Below are 24,480 nucleotides of genomic sequence, written 5' to 3' on the forward strand. Positions count from 1 at the left end.
AATTCTATAGTCAAACTTTTCTTTTTGAATTTTTTGGCCGTTTTCGGTCAAATTAAAATTGTTCGATCGATCGTAGAAATCGTTTGATTTGAACGATTGAATTGATCGATCGAACGATTTTCAAAAAAAAATACTTTGACTTTTTAAAACTTAGCCAAATTTTGGCAATGGGTTCTAGGAGGTAACCATAGGCTAGCTTAGCAATTCAGCAGGTTAAAGGTGGCGAAGTTTCAAAGTTGAAGTTTTTTAAAGTGACAGTACTTCGATTTTCGAATGGTCGAATAACAGTTTTTTAGAGTAGAGTTGAGTAACAACAGCAGAAAGAGGTTGTGCATAACAACATGTCACTAGCATAGGATCTATGTTTATACATTCTATTTCAGTTTATGGGAAAGCTGCTTTTTTTCCCAAAGTGGCAGAAGGGTTAAAATATCATCCAAAAAGAAACAATGGGGTGGATACAGGACAGGAGCAGGAAAAGGAAGAGGTGATTGTGGGGTAACTCAGCAGAATGAGAAGGGAAAGGGTAAAAGAGGACAGTGAATAGAATGAGGCATAGAGTTATTTGAGACAAAGGTGAGTGTGGGGTAACTCAGCAGAATAAGAAGGTAAAGGGACAGTGAATGGTGTGAGGCCATGGATTGGTGGGGGTTTCAATGGAGCAGCAGGGTAAGGAACTGTAGGGGTTAATGTGCTTTATAACAAATGCAGACAAAACCCATAGCCAACCTGTACCTATACGATTCAATTATGAATGTAGTTAAACAGCTATACACAGGTTAATTTATAGTCTCTATAACCTCACACATAGAGTTTGTCAGACCTTTTTAAACACAGTTGTCCTTACAAACACACATTAACACTAACATATACTTGCATTCATACTCTAAGCTCAACACTCCATACAGATTCACACTTGTCTGTCCTGGGAAAGAAGCTGCTTCACCAGGAGAGATTCTCTACTCTGATTCTCTTATTCCTCACACAGTTGAGGAGCAGGAAGCGTCTCATTGAGGAAAGGGGTGGAGCTAAATCCAGACTGCTGCTCTGTGCAGTAGAATAGGCATTTAGATTGTCCAATATTTGAAGGCGTGCTGACCATAAGATGTAAGCCTTTTATAAGCTTAAAGCAGGTTCTTAATGGCAATTTTAATAAATGTGTTAATATAAATAAATAAATATCCTTTACTATAAAGTACAAGTCCAGGGGGGGGGCAGTGGACACCCATGTAGGCAGACTTTTAAAAGCCCATCACCTCCCAAAAGTCCACAAGTCCCAGAAAACATCCCGGGGGAGAGAGTACAGTTGGGTGACCATTGGCATACAGCCCTTATATTTGTCAATCCCACATTCCAAGGGCCTGGAAGCAGTGAATTATAAATTATATGTTACATAAATATGAACTATATTTAAGAGATTGCATTACCTTCCTGATTTTGGTCTTGCAGTTTCTCCAGACACACAATTATTTTCATTTCAATGGATCATACTATCTCCAGAGACATGGGGTGACAATAGGCTTAGCCTTTTCTCCATCTTATGCCAACCTATACATGAGTTGGTGGGAGCTCACCCATGTCTTTGGAGATAGTAATCCGTGTGGCAGCCATATAATTTGGTATGGCTGCTACATATACAATCTTTTATTAATATGGTATGGCCCTAGTGATAGTCTTGAAGCATTTGTTAAATTTGTAAATGATAATTTGTTGAATTTGACATTTACTTTTAATCAAAATAAGCATGAAATTGAATTTTTGGATCTCAAATTTATAGGTGTAACAAGGTCTTATACGTGTAAGCAAGCTCTAAGGAAAGAAACAATCCCCTTTTGGGAGCTAAACAAAAGAAAAAATGTATACAAGGTGCAAATAATAAGATATCAAAGGATTCTCCAATTTACTAGCACTGCACTGAATATAGTGTGGGATTTGGCAAGCACCTTCCCATTAGTGTCCACTGTACCTTCTCTTTCAAAAGACTGGTTACACACCAAAGGCACATATAAATGTGGGAAACTGAAGCACTGATTTTAAATCTAACATCACTGGTAAAACATTTAAAAATTCCATGCACTGCAATTGCCGTACCAACCAAGTATTTTATCTTTTGGAGTACAAATCCTGCCATAAACAATATGTGGGATATACAGTTTAACCTTTTAAAGAGAGAATACACAAGGCTTTAACTGCTATAGAAAAAGGTGACATAAAAACCCCTTTTGGGAAATATTTTAACTCAAGCAGTAGTAGAGGCACTCCTGATTGAAGTGTTACAATCATTGAAAAAGTTTATATTCCTTTGAGAGGTGGTGACACACTCCTGTCTTTTTTACATGAGGCATACTGGATTTTCACTCTTAGTACACGTTTTCCCCAGGGCCTCAATACCAGATTTGATATTTCTCATTTTACATGAATTTGTTTTTTACTTCACGTGACAAAAATCTTTACTATAATTCATTTTATGTATCTTTCTACATTTTTCAGTTTTGGGTTATTGTATATGGATTTCTGTATATGGAATGTTGACCTTATTTTGCATTATATTGTTTTGTTCTGTTTTTCTATATACATTTCTTGGAACATGGATTATTTATTATGAATGCCTATTAGTATGTATTTTGTGATAATACCATTTATTCACCAATAGTGGGAGTTATGTTACGCACCTATGTATACAGAAACTATTCTTTTGGATCATGTACTGTAAATGTCCATTATTAGGCACTTACAGATAATGTTAGTTATTTAGCAACAGAGGGTGTTGTGATACATACCTATATATATATATGGACATTCTAGACATTGTTCTTTTAAACCTATGATTAAGGGAAGAAACACCCTAAACAAGTCAGATGACAGACTCTGCGTGCTGTTTTATTGTGGATTAATAAAATTAATTGTTTTTAAACAACAAATCGATGTTGCAGAACTCCATTCCGAAGACTTTTAAAAGTGATAGATGCTGTGAGCAGGGAGCTTGGGGGGTTCAATGGAACAGGCAGTAGAGGGGAGTGGGGGCTAGTGTTTAGTTCTCCTTTAAAGCAGCATAAATCTAATAACTAATGGCAATGCGTCACTAATTATTCAGGAAGATAATATAATTTCTAGTTCCCAGAGCTCTTTAATGAGAAAGTGGTTATCTCTTTGTTTGGAACTTGTAGCATATTTGAAACTATTGTGTGTCTGAAGCTCTGATTTGTCAAGTACCAGTCAAGAGGCAGCACTTGAAATCCAAGGCCAGTTTCTATTAAGACTAGGGTTTATACTAACCTAGTAATTTCTTACAGCAAGGGCAAATTAAGGCCCCAAGAACTAAAGGCAAATTAATTAGCTGGCATATTCACTCAAAGGGCCAGAATGGGTCCTTCTACCTGCAGTAATCAACAACAATATTTTGGAAATTAATTACCTCAGCCTCAAAGGAATTCAGTATTAGATACCATCCAGGGATTTGCTGTTAAAAAAGAGAGCAAACCTTCTCCAGTTGTTTTACAAAGGGCTGTAAACTATTGCAATCTCTTTTAACACATAAGGGGGAATGTAATAAAAGTCTCAAAGAGAAAAACTAGTTGCAATGCAATATTCTTCCTTAAACTGTTAATTGGAGTCTTTTGGTGGAAACGTAACAATGTTTTCAGTAAGAACTTTTATTACATTTACTTTGCACTGGCACAACCTATAAAATTTGCAAACCTTTTTCCACTGTCAGAAGAGGTTTCTATACATCTATCTCAGTGTAACACTAGCATAATTTATACTTGAGTTAGCCTTGGAGTGCACTCAACCTTCTGTTATTTTACCAATATACACCATATAGAAAAAAGTTGCTCAAACACACTTTTACTGGGAAAATAGTTGGAACACAACCATACGTCATTATCCTAGAAATGAGAAATCGTTTGTTGTTTAACAAAAAACTTACACGGGTGTTACAGGTGTAAGGCTATAGTGAATTAAGTGGCACCATTACTCTTAGGGGCATGTTTATTATGCTGTGTAAAGAAATAGCAGGATAATACAGCACACATCGCCAGGCTTTGCCATGTAAAAAACGGCGTAAAAGAACGTCTACATTTTTACTCGTTTTTTTCTTTGCGTGTAAAATAATGGCATAAAAATAGTGTCTGAATGGCGTAAAATTAGACACACCTTGATAAATTCACCATTTATTTTACACAGCTTTTAACACCATTTTCTCTGCAAATGTCATTTTACACAGTATTATGAATTTGCACCTAACCCTATAGTTGCTCTGGATGATACCTATTATCTTCAGGGGATGAGCCCTTGTAATGCTGTGGAGACAGTGTACCATGTAACTTTAATAAATGAAATATCCAAAGAATAAATGCCAGTGGCTTTTGGAACTAGAACTGCATTATTAGAACTAGTAATGGACGAAAGCGAAAATTTTGACGCCATCGACAATAAGCCAGCATCAAAATTGATGACGGCGACAACTTCGACACCGGTGACAACTTCAACACCGGCGAAGTTGGATGGCCATTAAAATCAATGGGTGTCTGTTAATCAGCACCAGCATCAAAACTGTCGCTGGCATCAGAAACCATTGCCGGTGTTGAAAAAACTTTGACGCCCGCGTTGGAACTGTCCCCAGCGTCAAAATTTCATCGACGCCAGTGAATTTTCAATGCAAATTCGCAAATTTATTCGCTCAAATTTGCCGCAAATTTGCGCCTGGAGAATAAATTCTCCCATCACTAATTAGAACCAAGCCAGAAAGAGACTAATGCAGTAACACGAGACACAATCATTGAGTAGTCAATACATACTCACAAATAAAACCATTAGCAGAGCTTGAAAGGGGAATATCAATTGGTCCTTCCAGAATTTCTCTTCTTCCTCGGAGGACACCTCTTAAGTGGAACCCAGGTGGGGATCTATCTAATCTCTATAACCTGTACACTGGTTTCATGAACATGTCACAATACCCATGAGAACCTAATCCCTTCTAATACTCCTTGGTGGAGCCAAGAGCTGCTTACATAGGTAGCCATAAACCTGACTGGCTCTCTTAGACAGACCTTAGACAGGATCTAGATAATACTCCCTGAAACCTATGCTCCGAAGAGGGTTCCACTTCTCCACTCTTCCCTTGGGCCATATAGCTGCATTGCTTACCCTTTTATAGTATATTAAAGCCCACTGCCACCTAGTGGCCAAAATAGAGATAACTAGGCTCAATCTGTGACCCAGGATGGGAAAAATCACTCCCTCCAATAATTAAGGGCCCTTTCAGTGGCCAAACTTTAGGGTAATGTAAAATGACTGAGGATACCATTTATTAGTACCCTACATTGGCAATACTTCAATCTCCCTTTATCCCTGGCCCCTGTGCATCCGGGTAGTACTTTATAAAACAGATTTGAATCTTTAAGGACATTTGACAATGTATGGTGTATATCTGAAATGTTTATTGAGACCAATATTTAATTCGCAGCAGGTTGGGTTACTCAAATAATTTAAAAAATAGTTGGGCTGGGTAGGGCAAAATGTGTAAATTATGTAATTTTAAGAAGCAATAGTGGCAGTGCCATTACCAACCTTCCTTATCTGAACCTAACACAATCATCCACCACCCTCTCTTCCCGGTCTCGCAGTATTCTGTGCAATTCACTTGTACAGCATAAACACCACCCCCTGCCTAACAACACGGAGTCCTGGCTTTTTTTTATGCTGTTCAGAGCAGGACATTTAGCTAAACATCCTTGACTGTGGACTATGGGCAGCAACCTGAGGGCAGCAATCATTTTGCCACTATATTGCCACTACATTCTATAAATTATGCTGACTGCACATATTGGGACCTAATTATCATACTGTGTACCTGAACCTGGATTTGAAAACCTTATTTTACACCACTTGATGTAATCCTCATGTAATCAATTAACGTCAATGAGAAAAATTCAAGCATCAAATAATTTTGTCTGAAAAAATGGAGAAAAACATGTGAAAAATGCTATGGATGAACATGGTGTAGGAAGGAAGGGTTTGGGTTCCTAGAGCACTGGGCTGATTTTTCCTTGGGATACAACCTATACAGTTGTGATGGTTTGCACCTCAATGGAAGGGGGTCCATTGTGCTAGGGGAAAGAATGGCTAAGATGTGTTTAAGAGAGTGTTTAAACTAGGCAAGGGGTGGGTGGGGAGCTAAAGAATTATGGGGAAGCTAGGGTAGATGGGGCAATGGGATTAGTAAGGGGGTCATGGGGGAGCAGTGAGGGGGGCATACAGTTTACCAGCTAAGGAAGTCCCTCTGTTACAAGGAAAACAGAATAATACTAACTTAACATATAATTCTCCACTAAGTAATGCACATTTCCAAAGTAAAAGTAGTAACTTCCGCTGTATGCTGGCAAATGCACAGAGTTTGTCAGGTAAAATGGGAGACCTAGCATTAATTGCATGCTCTAAAAATTATGATATAATTGTTATCAATGAGACCTGGTGGGATGAAACATGTGACTGGACTATGCATTTAAATGGTTACACCCTTTTTAGGAGGGACAGAGGGATTAAAAAGGATGGAGGAGTATGTTTGTATGTAAAGCCTGAATTAAAGTGGATCTGTCACCCAGACACAAAAATCTGTATAATAATAGTCCTTTTCAAATTAAACATGAAATCCAATTTCTATTTTTTATTACATCATTCATAGCTGTTATAAGCTCATTTAAAAATCTCAGCTGTCAATCAAATATTGTCTGCCCCTCCTCTATGCCTTAGGCATAGAGGCGGGGCAGACACTTACTTTCACTTCCCATTAACTACTTCCTAGATGTCAGTGCTCTCAGTGCTCTCCACACATTCCTCTGTTCTCTTCACCATGTAATTGTGTAGCCAGTGCACTGGGATGGGCATCGGGTCCCCCATTGTGATGCACAAACAAGCTTCTGAGATGATGCAAGGCTCGCCTTAATAACAGTGTCCACAAAATGGAGCCTGCTTGCTTGTTATAATTATGAAGTAAAGTTAATTTTACTTGACTAATGTGATAGGATTTTGTATAATTTTTTTGTGTGACGGGTCCCCTTTAAAGCCATGCACTAAAGAAATAACGATTGCTGGCAATGGTGAGGGTGTAGAATCCCTCTGGGCAGAGATTTTGACTGGGCAAAAGGTTACAAAGAGAATTATCATTGGTGTATGCTATAAACCACCATGTAATAGTGACGAGTATGAAGCCCACAGCTTCACAGCTGGGTCCAGTTGTTGCTAGGGGTGACTTCAATTATCCAGACATTGACTGGGGTAATGGGGTTGCCAAGACAGAAAAAGCTAGTAGGTTTATAAATATGCTGAATGACAACTTTTTATTCCAGCTCGTTCAAGAACCTACTAGGAATAAAGCTGGCCATAGACGCAAAGATCTGAGGATTTGTACGATTTTCAGACTGTGTGCGGAGAATCCCGACATTTTTTGTCAGGCAGAGATCAGTCGTTTGGTCGATCGGACAGGTTAAAAGATTTCTGTTGGCTGCGTATATTGCCGATCGTACAATTTTCACAGGGAGACTGTCACTAGTTTTGGTTGGACATAACCTTCGTATGATTGCTGTCAGGGGCAGAACATCAATAAGTAATTCTGTGTCAGCACACAACTCCTCCACTTATTTCAGGTGCACGTTCAGAGGTGGCCACCACACACCATAGATACTTCAATATAGAACACGAACAGCACCTTCTTGATATAATAAAAAGGCCTTTATTCAAACATGGCACAGACCAATCGTAGCAACGTTTCGAGCCGTCTCTGGCTCTTTATCAAGCTGATAAAGAGCCAGAGACGACTCGAAACGTTGCTACGATTGGTCTGTGCCATGTTTGAATAAAGGCCTTTTTATTATATCAAGAAGGTGCTGTTCGTGTTCTATATTGAGGGGCAGAACATCGGCTGATCTGTTCTTTTGTACTTTATTTGATCGGAGTGGCAGGTTGGGAGATGGGGAAGTCCGATCGTACATTGATTCGTACAATCGGATCTTTGTGTCTGTGGCCAGCTTAACTCTCTTTTGGACCTTGTAATAACTAATAATACTGAACTCATCTCTAGCATTTGCATGGGTGAGCATTCAGGGAATAGTGATCATAACATGGTCTCCTTTGAGATTCTGTTGCAGAAACAATTCTATAAGGGAGTAACTAAAACACTAATGGGGGAATGTATTAAAAGTCGCAAATAGCAAAACAAATGTCTACACAGGAAACAGTTAATGAAGGTTTCCTTCTTGATAGTCCCAATTCTACTAATACAATTAATGATGCATGGTTCACACATGAGGTAATTCAAAAGAGACTAGAACATGTTAAGATAAACAAAGATCCAGGGCCAGATGGTATTCATTCCAGGGTACTTAGTGAGCTTAGCTCTGTGATTACCAAACCTCTTTACTTAATTTTCCAGGATTCTTTGAGGTCTGGCATAGTGCTGCTATTCAAAAAGGGATCCCGTTCTCAGCCTCAAAACTATAGGCCAGTTAGTCTGACGTCAGTGGTAGAAAAGCTTTTCGAAGGGTTAATAAAGGATAAGATACTGGGCTTCATAGCAAATCTGTAGTAGTTCCCTTGCTTTTTTACTTTTTTATTAATGACCTGGAAATGCACTTTGAGTGCTGTTTCTATTTTTGCAGATGTCATCTTATACACTCAGCCATGAATCTAACTGTGAGCAACTTTACCTATTGCATACTGTTCAAGAAATAGTTGTTTTTTTATGATGATTCTATATTTGTTTTAAAGGCATCTTTATAAAGCAGAGCATTCCTAAGTGAAGATTTTTATTTGAAGGCAACATTGTTATGCTCTCTTATCAGTGTTTTCATACATATTTCCTTTACAAACAATGACTTTCATTGCTCTCGAGATTCAATTCAGATTGTGTAAGAGAAACGAGCCATGACATATTGAGTACCATCAATATACTATACTATAATATACTATAGTTCATCTGTTGAAGATGAGTCTAACACTTAGATTTTTTCCTTGATGCCAACAGAGACTATAATGCTTATTTAATGAAACAAATATGCAATCTGCACAGGAAAAATATATATATAAAGAAAATATATATATATAGCTCAAGAAATAACTTAAATCATAGATTGGTTGTGATTAAAACAAATCCCAAAAGTTTGCCATTGCAACACTCTACATACAAAGAACACTAGCCAATGCTACAGAAAGCAGACAGATTAAGTAATAACCCTAGTGACCACTAGTGCTAAAGCCCCAAATTATTATTACTAAAGTTTCCTTTATATTAGCTTGAGGGTTACAAAGGAACCCAGGGCAACTTCTAAGCAACTGAAGGCCTGTCTCACTTTGGGGACAGCAATGATGTGTATGACAGGATAGCAAGGGGAAAGCCACTGCTCTATCCCAAAAATATTGCTAACTATCTACAGTTTACATAAGATCTTAATCACATCTGTGAAACATGGTGGTGGGAGTTTTCTGTTTTGGCCTGTTTTGCTGCATCTGGGCCTGGACAGCTTGCCATCATTGATGACAGAACAATGAATTCTGAACTATACCAGAGAATTCTAAAGGAAAATGTCTTGACATCTCTTCCATGAACTGAATCTCAAAGATCCCAAACACACAAGTCATTCTACCAAACAATAGTATAAAAGAATAAAGTGAATGTTCTGGAATGGCCAAGTCAAAGTCCTGACCTTAATCCAATTGAAATGTTGTGAAAAGACCTAAACATCCAAGAGCTGAAGCTTTTTTCTATGGAGGAATAGGCTAAAATTCGATGTGCAGGACTGATCAACCGTTACAATTGTTTAGTTGCAGTTTTGCTGCACAAGGGGGTGACACCAGATACTGAGGGCTATTTGCAAATGCTATCTCCTACATAACATTGTATCATTCCAGACACCTGGGGGCAGCTGGGAAACTGACAGCATGTCTAGCCCCATGTGAAATTTCAAAATTGAATATAATAAAATCTGTTTGCTCTTTTTAAAAATAGACTTCAGTGCAGAATTCAGCTGGAGCAGCACTATTAACTGATGCGTTTTGAAAAAAACATGTTTTCCCATGACAGTATCCCTTTAAGATTCAAGACAGAGAAGCTTAAAAGGGTGAATGAGGACTATATTACATATGCATAAGGTATACCGCTGGTTTAGTGGTGACAAGTCACAATGCTATAGGCTGGAAAAAATGGGTGCGACCCAAATCTTTACAAACTGTGGATTCCAGCTCAGGGGATTTGGACCCAGATGAAGTCTCCACAGCAATTAGTGCCAATATACGGAGTGATGATGCATCAGATAACACACATGAGAAACAGTCCAGAATACAATATGTATTCCCTAGGGAATATATATAAGGAGATCAGCGCCTGTGGCAAAAGAAATTAGAAACAAGCATAGCGTAATACGTTCATTTAGAGGGGATATCACCCTGTGTGTGTGAAAAATTATTTATAGATGTGCTCCCCTTTTCTTTGGGCAGCTATTAATTAATAGTGATGGGCGAATTTGCGCCGTTTCGCTTCGCCGAAAAATTTGCGAAATTCGCGAAACAGCGAAAAATTCGCGATACGGCACCGGCGTCTAGTTTTTGACGCCAGCGCCCTTTTTTGACGCCGGCGAATTTTTACCGCGAATTTTCGCGGGCGTTTCACGAATTTATTCGATCGGCGCGAATCGCGCAAATTCGCCGCAAATTCGCCCATCACTATTAATTAACAGAGAAAGATAAATCAAGGTGAATTCAAGGAGAGAAGGTGTTCTTCATATACAGCAAAGGTGCAATCCGAGAGTAAAGTGCCTCCACACTCTGTGTAAATTGCCTACTTACAAACCACTGCTGTAGCGTTATGCATATAAAGAAAAATCCTTTCTGATCCCTCCTCCAGGTCACCGCTCCACATGAGAAACAGTCTGATTTTTTAGAGAAAGAAACACTCAGTACATGTCCACCTATTCCACCTACACAAGCCCAAGGAAAGGTACCCCACAAGGAAGGGCACAAAAAGAAAGACCACATTGTCAATGAATACCCCTGTTTTCAATTTGTCTGCACACACTTTGACTGATGCGGAATTGTCTTTATTACAGAAATGTTTTACTTTTGTGGCTACTACAAAGTGTGATTTTTTTATTTAAATGGGATATTTACTTTTCTAGTTTTATACGTTTACTTCATTTAAAAGACCATTTTGGAGAGGGCAATAGACAGAATATAGAATTAGAAGGTGGTTTGAGACTTCAAAAAGATAAAGTGTTTATTTCATCAACGTTTCGGCCCTCGCATCGGGCATTTATCTTTTGCACAAAATTGTATAAAAGTTACCCAAATGTCTTAAAGATAGCTGATCTGATTTTTTTTTCACATGACTGTTCAAACTGGGTAGTATAAAACAGGATTATATTTTATGAAGTATTGATGTAAAGTCCCTATATACCTCTATACCACACAAGGACAAGATGTTATGTATTGAAGAAATGCTCTTGCTTGAACATGTACTTCATGCTAAGATTTAGTTCTTTCTATACCTTGTTTCATCGGTTCTGAAACAAAATTACTTTAGATTTAACAAGGATCATTTTATACAAACTCAAGGGAATGCAATGGGTAGTAACTTAGTTCTAAGTTATGCAAACATTTTTATGAATGTAATTGAACTGACATTGATTCTCCAGAATCCTTAGTACAAGGATAAAATATCTTGTTACTATTGTTTTGTGGACAACATTTTTATGATATGGGAATCATCTGAAAATAAACTGGAAGCTTTTCTGGCTTTTTTTAATGCACAACACCAAACAATTAAATTCATGTGTGAAGATTGAGTTGAGGTACCAAACAGAGGGGATGATAGGAAAACATTGCAGTGTTGACACATGGAGCTAAATGGATTTAACTTCTCAATGCTATTGAACCAAAATGAATGAATGCAGTGTGGTGCCTAAAATGATTTCTGTAATTTTTGTAACTAAAGTCTTGTTTTAGATGGTAGGGAACATGATGTTCGCGGGCGAACAGTCCGCGACATCCCTAATGTACAATTAAGGTGGTATATTTGTATATATAGGTCTATATAGACCTTATGGTACAATCCTTTATCCTTTATAAACTACACAGAAGTTGCACGTGTTTACTCTCCAGTGGATTTTGTTATTTTCATATTTTTATTTTCATTTTAATTGCATTGGACACTTTGCCCTAACCGTGGCTGTGGGTCCTTTGAAATGGGCAGATTATTTGTCAGAAAGACTGCTAATCATTTGTTTTACTCAGGAAGCAGACATGTTTTTGTATAAACACAGATCCTCATGGAACCTTGTGTACCTGTTTCCTATCTGTAAAAAAATGTGAATTGGGATTTCCTCACAATATGTATAGTAAATAAAATTAAAAAGCATCTTCAGATTGTTTTAGGTTTGCTAAATTGTACTTTCTTCAATTTCATATAAGATACTGTGACAGGGTGTTTGGGAAACACCACAGTCTTAGAGCAAAAGACACACAAAAGAGTGCATTTAAACTGCATTGTATGTGCTGCAAAGGAATATTTGGCTCAGGTGGGGTTAATATTCCCTCTCAGCCAGGTAATTAAGTGGCAGCTGAGAGAGGAGCTACCTGGCAATGTAAAAGAGCTGTGTGAGCACAGTTTAGAGGGCTCCAAACACCTCCTAGAGTGGAGGGAAGTGAGGGGCTGTGAGAGACAGAGCTGGGCAGAAGGAGCTTTTCTGCCAGCAAGAGAGTTCCAGAGCTTGGAGCCTAAATCCCTTGTAGGGAAAGAAAGAGAAAAGGACTGGCAGAGGCTAGTGAGTCTGAGTCCCAGGAGGGTAAGCCAGCAGGGCTGAGTGTGAAGCCCAAATACTTCAAGGTGCAAGAGGGTGAGAGTTTCCCTTGATGGTGAGCGACCAGAGGTGGGAAAACCCTGAATGTTTTGCAGTGTATTTACTGAACTGTACCCTGCATGTTCTACAGTGAAGTTGAACTGTAACCTGAACATTTTTCTGTTGCCTTTTCGTTGGAATGTCCAGTGCTTAATAAACCTGTGTTTTTTTTGTCTGAAGCCTTGGTGTCCCTGTCTCTAAGCTCAAAAATCCTACGCTACCTGCCTACCAAACGCTAATTCCCCAATAAAAGTGCATGTGCAGGCCACTGGCATGTCACAATACATTCATATTTATTTATTTAATTAATTAATTAATTAAATACAATTTTTGCGAACAATTATAGAAAAACAATGCTGTAGTAAAGTTAGAATTCTGATGTGTTAATGAGACAGTATAAAAAGAGCAATGCCCTGTAGTGATTCTTTAGAAGTCATGTTTGGCTGAAGATCAATACAACAGTTTCAGGATCACAGACTTTTTGGCTCATCTAAATAGGATTATGTCAGGAAGCCTCCTAATCCAAATCAATATTTCTTCTGAGTTGAAGAAACACACAGTCAACAGAATTCACAGTTGCTGATGTACATCCTGACAGCAAGCAATTATTTGAAAGTTACACACTTTAAGCCACCGTCAAATTCAGTAAGTAAAATGTAAGAATACAATAGCAACAGGATTTGTTTAAAGTTTGAATTAACACTGTATTTATCATATTTCCTAGATTTTGATTTTGTCCCTTGTTTTCAGCAATATAAAAAATACTTTTCTGTCATTTCACACAGTAAAAATCTGTTACGGGAAAAGACTCGATAAAATCCTTAAAAAAATCTGAATCGTACAATTTTTTGGATTTGACTCCCAAAAACGTTTTTGGATTACCACTTGAAAACATCTGCCATTGACTTCTACATGACCTCAGCAGGATTGGAATAGAGTAATTTTTTATTTGGACTTTTAGCATCCTAGGGGGTTTAACAAATAATGAACAATTCAAATTTATTTTTTAACTCCGAAAAATGTTGTTTTACAGGTGACAGTCTTAGGCAATTAAATGGAATGCTTCAAGGAGTTTTAACACAGACTGACATAGAATATATTATAGAACATAGTTCTAATTACAGCCTTCTCCTTCCTCAGTATGCAACAAGCCAAGCATGTCTGTTTTCTTAACAATCCAATTATTTTCTCTATATAATTTCAGTCAATTTAAGTGATTTTTAAAATTAAAAAATAAAAGCCATTGCTGTCTTAGGTGCAGTTATTATAACAAAGGGGTACCAAGGGGTCATTACATTCCTTTATGTATGATATATGACTTACAATCCAATATGGAAGATACTATCTAACTATCAGCAGTCTGGCGGTGTAGCAGTGAAGCATGTACCATGTTTTAGCAGCTGAAATAAAAAAAGGCCCTTTCAGTATATGAACAATATAAACCATATTAGGATGTCAAAAAATTGTATCCCTTTAGGCAATGGATTCTACTAACTGTGAAACTGTCGTTCATATAATTTCTGGCAAATATTATATTATTAAGCTTCATAAGGTAAAATGGCAAAATATATGCTATCCTAAATAGCCCATTGTCACTGTTCAAAAAGAAAACCTACAGTAATTACCATAAATCTAAAGAAACTATTTGGAATTGAATGATTGCAGAGAGAGTAGTGCATACTTTTGAGATATGATTTTATTAAACAGAGTACTTATTTATTTTAAAGTTTGCATAAATCCCAAATACTTTTTGCATTTTGTTTGTTCTGTTTAATTTTGTACATGTTTAGTCTTTGTCAGTTTCAAAATGCAGAAACTAGAATTACAAATGCGGGGAGCTGGAACTATGACAATTTAGTTATAATAGTATAAATATACATTAGCATCTGCCTTCAGTTCATTACAGACTACTACAGTGTTGGACTGGGAGAGGTGGGGGTCACCAAAAAATCCATGATAAGTGCCCACCCATCTAATGACCCCTTCTGATCTGGCCTGCCACTAAACACCATTTCTGCATCCACCAACGATGATTTTCACTGCTGATCGCTGCATTTTGCCCTCCACATGCTCCACCACTGCACTAAATAACCTGCTCATGTGCCCAAACCATTGGGCCTGATAGGATCAGAGCCCACCAGGCTACCTCCTGATGTCCTGGCGGGCCAGTGCAATGCTGGACTCCTATGTTACCTGGTATCTACACCACAAGACCACTACTGGTCTAAAACATAGCAAGATGAACACTAAGGATATGGCATAACACAAAGATTAAAGTTAGCGAAAAAAGGGCCTGCACTCCAAATAAATAGATAGACCAAGTGGTATTTGAATAGTCATATATTTATGTATTTAAAAAGGAGTACATGCATAATACAGGGCAAAAAACATGCCAGCAGATATCACAGAAAATCAATTATACATACCACTTAAAATATGGTCAAACAGCAATATGAAAAAGAAAGCGGATACACCTGCCCTGAGAGGAGAATCACCCCGACGTTTCGGCTTTTAGCCTTTCTCAAGGGAAATTCTGACCTTTGTGTACAGCAAGCAGCTATAAATACCTTTATGGCTTCACTGTCATCGTTCAGCGTTTTCGCACGCTGCAGTTCCGCACGTCGCAATGTACACATGGGGCAGTGACTTCACTTCCGCATATGTCATATCCGTGGATGTTGTGTCCAGATCATGCACTTTAAGAAATATTTATGAATTTCTGGAATCATGCACTGTCACTTTAAATATTTAACCATGTTTGCACCTGTCACTTTATACTCGATAACGAAGGCCCATATTTTATAATTAATTTAGAAGCAAGTCCTTGTACAATAAGTGAATATGGTTTAAAATTAATATAATATGTGCATTTTTTTAAAGGATATTGATCTTAATTGGAGTGTATTGTGGTAACTTAATATTAGTGGATCTCAATGCATTATCACAAGAACGGATAGGAGTATTAAGTTTTTGCAATAAACTCTGTATATGTATAAAAGTAAGAACGTGCCTAAATAAAAGTATTATAATGTCGCAATGTCAATATTATGCAGGGAATAAAGCGGTTACTAAGATATAATATGCCAATGAATGGTTACTAGGGTTAGTTGCTTGCGTTCCAAATCGCGTCATTGATCTGGACACGACGTCCACGGATATGACATATGTGGAAGTGACGTCACTGCCCCATGTGTACATTGCGACGTGCGGAACTGCAGCGCGCGAAAACGCTGAACGATGACAGTGAAGCCATAAAGGTATTTATAGCCGCTTGCTGAACACAAAGGTCAGAATTCCCCTTGAGAAAGGCTAAAAGCCGAAACGTCGGGGTGATTCTCCTCTCAGGGCAGGTGTATCCGCTTTCTTTTTCATATTGCTGTTTGACCATATTTTAAGTGGTATGTATAATTGATTTTCTGTGATATCTTCTGGCATGTTTTTTGCCCTGTATTATGCATGTACTTCTTTTTAAATACATAAATATATGACTATTCAAATACCACTTGGTCTATCTATTTATTTGGAGTGCAGGCCCTTTTTTCGCTAACATTATTCTGTGTTTGGCCTTATATGGGGGCTTCTTTTGGGCTTTATTTGCACCCATAAGTTAATAATATTGCATATACTTTATATTAGAGTGCCCTCCATCTGAAAATATTTTCTATAACACAAAGATTAAAGCAAGCAAACATAGTTTAGTTGCATAAATAAAATGGGCTTAAAAAAATGTTAAACCAGATAAGAACAAAAGAACAAAGTATGTAGCTAACTTAGTAGGATACATCATATCTCTAAATGTTTATGTATTAATATCTTATTCCAAACAGTTCAGCAAGAACCTAAAAATCGACACCGCCATCAAGGAAGACTTAGATAAATTAGAACTTGTGATGTAAGATCTATGCAAGGCACATTAAGCCCTACCACAATACATCTGAGGGAGAACAACATACGAGGTTCTAAAAGGGTGTGGCCAGAAGAGTATCCACTGGAAAGGCACCTGAACACTTCTTACAGAAGGTTCAGAAAAGCAACCAGGATGAGTTGAATGGGAAGCAGAAGCGCTGTGGCAAGAGAACAGATAGTGCTTCTAGGACAATGGTTCAAATTTCCCGCCCCCATGCTGGCTCCTTTTGGTGAAAGAACTTTGCTCCTGTAGAAATCCACATGGCTCGCAGTTCAACTCAGCAGATTCTCGGCTCCCCCTCTCCCCCCCCCACCATCAGTACAGAGAGAGAGAGCTGGTAAGAATAACTACCCCAGCTGACACTGTGCAATCCTGCTACACGGTCTGGAGGTATTTATACATGAAATAATCACTGTGCCATCCTGATCTGTGGTTCTGGGGGTATTTATACATGAAATAGTCACAGTGCCATTCTGCTATGAGGTCTGGGGTATTTATACACAAAATAGTCACTGTGTCATCCTGCTATGAGGTTTGGGAGTATTTAAACATGAAATAGGCATTGTGCCATACTGCTTTGATTTTTGTGAGTATCATACATGAAATAGTCACTGTGCCATCCTGATATGAGTTCTGATGGTATTTATACAGGGAATTGCCACTGTGCATCCTGCTATGAGTTCTGGGGGTATTTATATATGGAATTGCCACTGTCCCATCCTGCTATGAGTTCTGGGGGTATTATACATCAAATAGTCACTGTACCATTCTGCTATGACTTCTGGGAGTATTTAAATATGAAATAGTCACTGTGCCATCATGCTCTGAGTTCTGGGGGTATTTATACACAAAATAGTCACTGTGCCATCCTACTATGAATTATGTGGGTATTTATGTATGAAATAGTCACTGTGCTGATAGGAGTTCTGGGGGTATTATATATATATATAATTACCACTGTGCTATCCTGCTATAAGTTCTGGGGGTATTATATATGAATTATCACTGTGCTATCCTGCTATGAGTTATGGGGATATTTATATATGAAATAGTCATTCCACCATGCTCTGAGTTCTGGTGCATATCACCAGTCCTTTACTGTCTTGCCCCCCCCCCAAGCAAAAACATCTTCTGCTGCTTATGTTTCACAGAGATAAAGAAGATAAATAATATATAAGTGTGTTAGATACAGGTATACAGCAAGAGCCAAAAATGGAAAACAATAGGTCTAAAGAGACTGAGGCCTATTAAGGTAGATATTCTAAGAGAAAAAAAAATTGGAATAAAAATGCTGATTACTTAATACATTTAGTATGTAATATAATATGTAACATCCCATGTGGTTATAATATATGAATATCATCATTTATCATTTTATATCATCAATTTTACCTTAACCGTGCCTAGAATTGCAACATCCCTTTTTAATATTCAACATTTCTAAGAAAATACCTACTGTAAAACATAATTGTAGTGTGCATTTACGGTATATTACATGAAAAAACAATAGAAAATCTTACCGTTCTTATTAGCAGGATTCTTTCTCTGTGGTACTCCAAGGGAAAATATACTACCTGTAGAGAAAAAAAAAATACATTTAAGACAAAAAAATTTAAAGAAATGCGAAATACTCATTAGGGATAAAACACTCAATGAAAACAATATAATATGAAACTTATGAAGTTAAACAAGTTTATTGCCATGTTATAAAGATATAGAGTTAAAAAGGTTTTCTAGTTGAATAATAATGAGCATGGAGTGGTAGTTCCAGGGTCTCATTAGCTTGTCTCAATAGCTAATGCTGCTGCTTTATGACTTTATAAGTGAATCAGTAGCTAATGGCATATACTGTTTTTACACGCCAAGTGAAGCCACCCCACTAAAATTCTAAGTGCACCTTGCAATACATAGACATGAGAAAGTTAATGATCACATATTTTGGTACATCATGTGCTCCCCACTCAGTACATGTCCGGGAGAAAATGGCTAATCTGTGTTCAAAAATGCACTTTGAAATATGTACTGTGCCTGAAAATGACCTTTAGGGTGTCTGCTGATTAGCTAGTGCACTTCCTGAAGTAAAAGATGAATTTTCAAAGCAGAAGTGTGTGCTGAGTTTCGACTCACTGTGTGAACTATTGATTTTGAAGATCCCGATTTGTAGTAATCATACTGTAACATGAACAAACACCTTGAACAAAAACTGTATTTTACCTGTAAGGATTAAAGGACAAAAAAAGGCTTAACCACTAGTGCCAATTTCCCATGTACCTTTGTATAAAAAGTTTTTACCTAATAAAAGTTATATAAATTATATATAGTATATTTTGTTGTTTTGTTATGGTACAGTATCTCAAACATTTGGAACACAAAATAGCATGCACACAGTGGCAAGTGGAGCGGGGCAGACTCCTGCACATTTATTGTGTCATTGCATCATCATCATGTCATAACCCCCCAAATGTTATATCTCTACACAGTAAACACTGGTTCAAAAAGCTTCACTTACTGCTGTGTGCATTGTATTTTGTGTTCCTAATATATGTGGGAGAGGTGCTGACCTCTCTAACCAGTAGTTCCATATTAGAGAGGCTGGGGGAAAGAGGATTAGCATTTCTCAAACAGCCTTTCACAGAAATAACTTGATGAGGGTTACACCTAATACATCAGTAATATTTTAGCACATCTCTCCATCAAACTCTTTAACCAGGTATTATTTAATAAGAGATTCTGTCATTTGCAGAACTTTAAAAGCAAATCACGTCTATGCATAAAGAGCACTTCAATTATGGCATTAAGTGCAAAATGTTTTTATATTCATTAATTGGAAAATGCATATCTATTACTGTGCAAGAGCTTATTAGGGAGTCTTCATCAACTGTAATATGAGATATCCAAGCTAGAGCTCCATGAAAACCTCAGTTGGAAATATTATTAGTAGCATGTTAGGCTTCAATGCACTGGTAATTGAGTCACTATTTCAAATGCAGCCTAAATAGCAGTTTTTTGATAAATTCTACCCATAGGGAAACTACAATATTACTTTGAAGGTTATGTTATTTGTCATTGAAAGTTATTCATCTATAACTCAACTTTTTTAGTCTTGTGTAAGTGTGTTTACTTTCCCATATACAAATTTAAATATTGCCAAATCCCTTTCCCACCATACACACTGCGGCTGAATGCACATTTCATTAAAGGAAGCATATGCATGACATTATTGCAAATGAAATCCAATCTGGATCCAAGAACTAAAATCCTGGTCAAAATATATGGTACCAGGTTAAATAGTTATCAGAATCATGATTCATCCATACTGTGGACTTTATACCCTATAAATTTAATCTACTTGTAATGTACATTTATTTAAAACTGCTATGTTTATGTCATTTGAAATAAAAAAAATTGTACTAGGAAAATGCCTAGAATTATATTTTATTTAATTATGTAAAAATATATTAACATGTATTTATATAGTGCCAACCTATTTGTAGTGCTGGTTTGATGCAGTAAGATATGTGCTTGAAAAGATAATTTTTAAGTATGTTTTTTGCCAGTATTAAACTGGTAAACGTGAACCCAGGAAAAATATATGTTGCTGCAGCAAGTAAGTCTATGTTTGTTTGCTGGCTCAGAAAAAGCTGGATAAATGGGTCCCTGTGGTGAATGGAGGAGAGCAGGGTGGGCCCTCCATTCCATAATTCATTTAGGGTTTTGCAGCTGCCAACGTGTAGGTAGTGATTCCACATAATAATGAAGTGCTCTACCTCTGTGTATTCTCTCTTGGGAATCAGGTGCTCAGCAGTAAATTACCCAACCTGCCACGGGTTAGGAAAGTCATATACAAAGTCCATAGTACCGCAGCACACTGACAAAGTGAATCCGTTGTGCTTTGTGATATTTATTTGGCTCCAATTCAAGTAGACAAAAATGGCAACGTTTCGGGCCTCAGCTGGCTTGATAAAGGGCCCTGTGATACCTGAAAGGTTGCCATTTTTGTCTACTTGAACTGGACTGTGGACTGTGGGTAGCTGTCTGATTAGGCTGCAGGTAAGCAGCAAAAAAAGAGGTAAGTGATTATACCTCAGTGCCCCATGAAACCTGCCTCTGCTGCAGTATGGTGTGAGGCCCTGTGGACACCATCTTGTGCTGAAGGGAAGTGTGGTGCTTCAGCTACAACCCTACACATTCTGATGAATTCAAAATGGGTAATTATGTCTTTCTACGCCAAACTACCATACTGCAAAGCTACGCTAAAAGTTTTTATGACATTTCTGAAAATGGCATAAAAATATTGCAATTGACCACATTTATCTCACCTGATTTCTTACCTAAAATTGGAAAACATCCTAAATATTGATGCCAAGGGTCTACTGAACAATTTGATGCCCAATATGCATAGATTTAACAAAATATGTGGTATGTATGGACCCCGAATGAAAATAGTACATATGAATTTTCTTGTTGCCAATTCAGCTTTTGGAATCTGAGCCCCTTGAGTTAATATCATGTACCATAAGACCCCCCAACTGTACAAAGACCCCAAAAAACATATTTTTGGAAAGGACACACTCTGCTGAATACAAAATGTGAAAAGGCACCCGTGTATACCAAAGTACCAAACTGCAAAGCTATGCTAAGAAACACATAAGGAATAATAATGGAGGGATAAAATTACAAAAATTGCCCAAACTAATAAAACAACAGTATAATTAGTGGTCAAAATACCTGATCCAATAGTCATACTGCCAAAATAAACAGTTACTGTAGGTGAAAAACAAAAGATAAGAGTAAAATCAATAAGTTAAAAAAAAACTATGTATACATGTGTGTTCACTTCTAAAAGTTGTTCTAAAGAGTGTGTAAGTGTGTGTGTATATATATATCTATATATATATATATATCTATATATATATATATATATATATATATATATATATATATATATATATATATATACACACTCCAAAAAGCTGACGCACACCAGGATTTTTCTTCAAAAAATGCTTAGTTTATTAGATCGACGTTTCGACCCCCAGAGGGATCTTTATCAAGATCCCTCTGGGGATCGAAACGTCGATCTAATAAACTAAGCATTTTTGAAGAAAAATCCTGGTGTGCGTCAGCTTTTTGGAGTGGATATACAATTTTCCTGTACAGCACCTAGGTAATTGTTCAAGCAGTGTGTGCCTAAGCCTTTGTACATATATATATATATATATATATATATATATATATATATATATATATATATATATATATATATATATATATATATATATATATGTATATGTGAATAAGGGAGCAGAAATTTACAAAATAGTAAAAGTCGACCTTTACTAAAATGTGTGTAATGTGTATGTAAGTGTATAAAAAAACAGGCACTTACCATTTTTGTTGTAGGCGGGTCGTTGGATGGGGTCCTGGAGGTCCTGAGGGTGCAGAGCATCGCGCATCAGAAAGTGCGTTGGCTACGCAGTAAGAGGAGGAAGTCAGGAGAGCAACTGATGCACAAACTGATTGCATCTGCTGTTTAAAGGCCGACTCCGCAACGATTGCATCACAGGACTAACATGACAGCCCCCCAGCCTATTTAATATTAAGATACAAAATAGTGATTCTATGTAGACATGGAGACCATGTTGATCTTTTAAACACATCTCCAGGGGAAAGATAATCTTCTTTTATGCACCTGACAGACTGCTATCTATGTTGCACTATTATGTCTCTACCACCTTTATTATTCTGATCAATTCGTTTGATTGAAAAAGGGGGGAAGGAGAAGTCTGTGCATTGCTATATGTGCCATTTAATACTATATTAACTTAAACTAGTTGTTATGGACAGGTATTTGTAAGGATTTAAAACAATTACATTCATATAGTTATTTATACTATGCTGCAACACAGGATATGAAGACTTACATTGCTCCTCTGTATATGTTTCACTGTTTTTAGAGAAAAAGAGCAGAAGATCCGTTCAAAATTAGTCTTCTGTTGACAACAGTGGCGGAACTACTGGGGGTGCAGAAGGTGCAATGGCACCAGGGTCCATTGGGGCCCGCATCCCAGCATAAAACATGTCCGGATTGCCGGGTTGTCCAATGTGCCACATGCGACATAGGAGAGCCGGCGCTGGAAAGAAAGGAAGGAACGAATGCAGCAGGCGTCCCAGCAGGCGTCCCCGCCGGCCACTAGACCACCAGGGTGAGTGAACCTTACAAAAGCCCAATGAATGGAACAAACTGCCGCTTTTCCTTGGCCCCAGGGTGGATATCACTTCTTAAAACGTTAGGTGGGTTTGAATAGTATGTGCTGGCTCCGTAACTTCTAAAAATCAAATAAACGGCAGGATGAGAGGTTATAATTTTCTTTTTTGCAGAAATCTATTAATACTTATTGGCCTGGTGGTGAAGACACCCAAGAGCTTTTCTGGGTAATTTAAAATTTACAGTGGGCCAGCATTCCAAAGGTCCAATAGTCCTATTATAAATTGCAGCACCAGGTCCATTAGGCTGTTTTTGTAGTCCTGTAAGCTCTAATTGCATACATGAACAGTCTGAAGTTTGTACATTTGTGTGCCTTTAGAATGGTTACCAAGAGTGAGGATGAAAATCACTTTTTGTTGGTTATTTATCAAAGACCGAATCCAAAAATTCACAAAATTTCACAAAATTTTTTTAACAATAAAATCTGAAATTTTAGTGGAAACAAAAAATTTTTTTTTTGAGATTTATTATACCCGAGCATGGAAAATGTCTGAATCCGAAAATCCAGGCATCTCAGACCTACTTAGGTTGTGTATAAGTCAATGGGAGAGGTCCCTATCCTATTTTGCTTCCAATAAGGGTTAATTTTATCTTAGTTGTGATCAAGTACAAGGTACTGTTTTATTATTACACAGAAAAAGGAAATCATTTTTAAAAAGTTGAATTATTTGATTATAATGGAGTCTATGGGAGACTGTTCCAGCCCAATGCATGGGGGGGGGGTAGGGGGGCCCAGTTGTAAATTTACCAATGCCCTTAGGGGTCTAGTTATGCCACTGGTTGACAACCTAAATTCTTGCTGTTTTAAAATGCTGAAAAATATTTTAAATATTCTTTATTACAGTTCTTTTCTTTCAAACAAATTATGGTTGAGGCTTAGTAACTGCAGAGTAAATAATACAATTAAAATCCCTTAGTTTGGAGATGATTTTTAATACATTCTGCCAACTTGCATTCTATGACTAGCATTATGCTCTTAGCTATTGGCAACCTCTCCACTTCTCTGTCTATTGATCGCTTAATGATCCTTTTCTTTAGGTACTCATACAGTACTTAAGTTATACTGATACGCAATTGCTGCAGTTAATATTTCTGTAAGAAAATTGGCTCAGAAATGTCACTTAGTGTGGTTACAGAATACAAAACTTTTTAACTGTTTGTGATTGGTAATGTGTCATTTATTGATTTATTTTGTCATTCAAATCTAGCTTGACATGCACTAATTAGTTACACTATTATATATTATGTCCAAGCTTTTTTTACATAATTCATTCTTTAAGTAACTTTGCACATAAGTGCATCTGTTACATGAAGGTTCTACATTTGTGAGACATATTGCTTGGTAAAATGTACAGAATGGAGTTCATAATATAATGACATCCTTTTATGGTTTAACCAGATTTTGTTCTCATTCTTTA

At 37.3% G+C, this 24,480-nt stretch overlaps 1 protein-coding gene across 5 annotated transcripts in view; it reads right to left on the reverse strand.

Moving 5' to 3' along the window:
- pcbp2.S (poly(rC) binding protein 2 S homeolog) overlaps positions 1–24,480 on the reverse strand; it is a 495,331-nt gene that overhangs the window by 347,971 nt on the left and 122,880 nt on the right. For all 5 annotated transcript variants that reach the window (XM_041567625.1, XM_041567626.1, XM_041567622.1 and 2 more), the window contains exon 2: positions 18,315–18,368. The gene's annotated coding sequence lies outside the window, so the exon portion shown is untranslated. The remainder of the gene's footprint in view (positions 1–18,314; positions 18,369–24,480) is intronic.

This window comes from Xenopus laevis, chromosome 6S (assembly GCF_017654675.1).
Source record: "Xenopus laevis strain J_2021 chromosome 6S, Xenopus_laevis_v10.1, whole genome shotgun sequence".
In the NCBI taxonomy this organism is placed as follows: Eukaryota; Metazoa; Chordata; class Amphibia; order Anura; family Pipidae; genus Xenopus; species Xenopus laevis.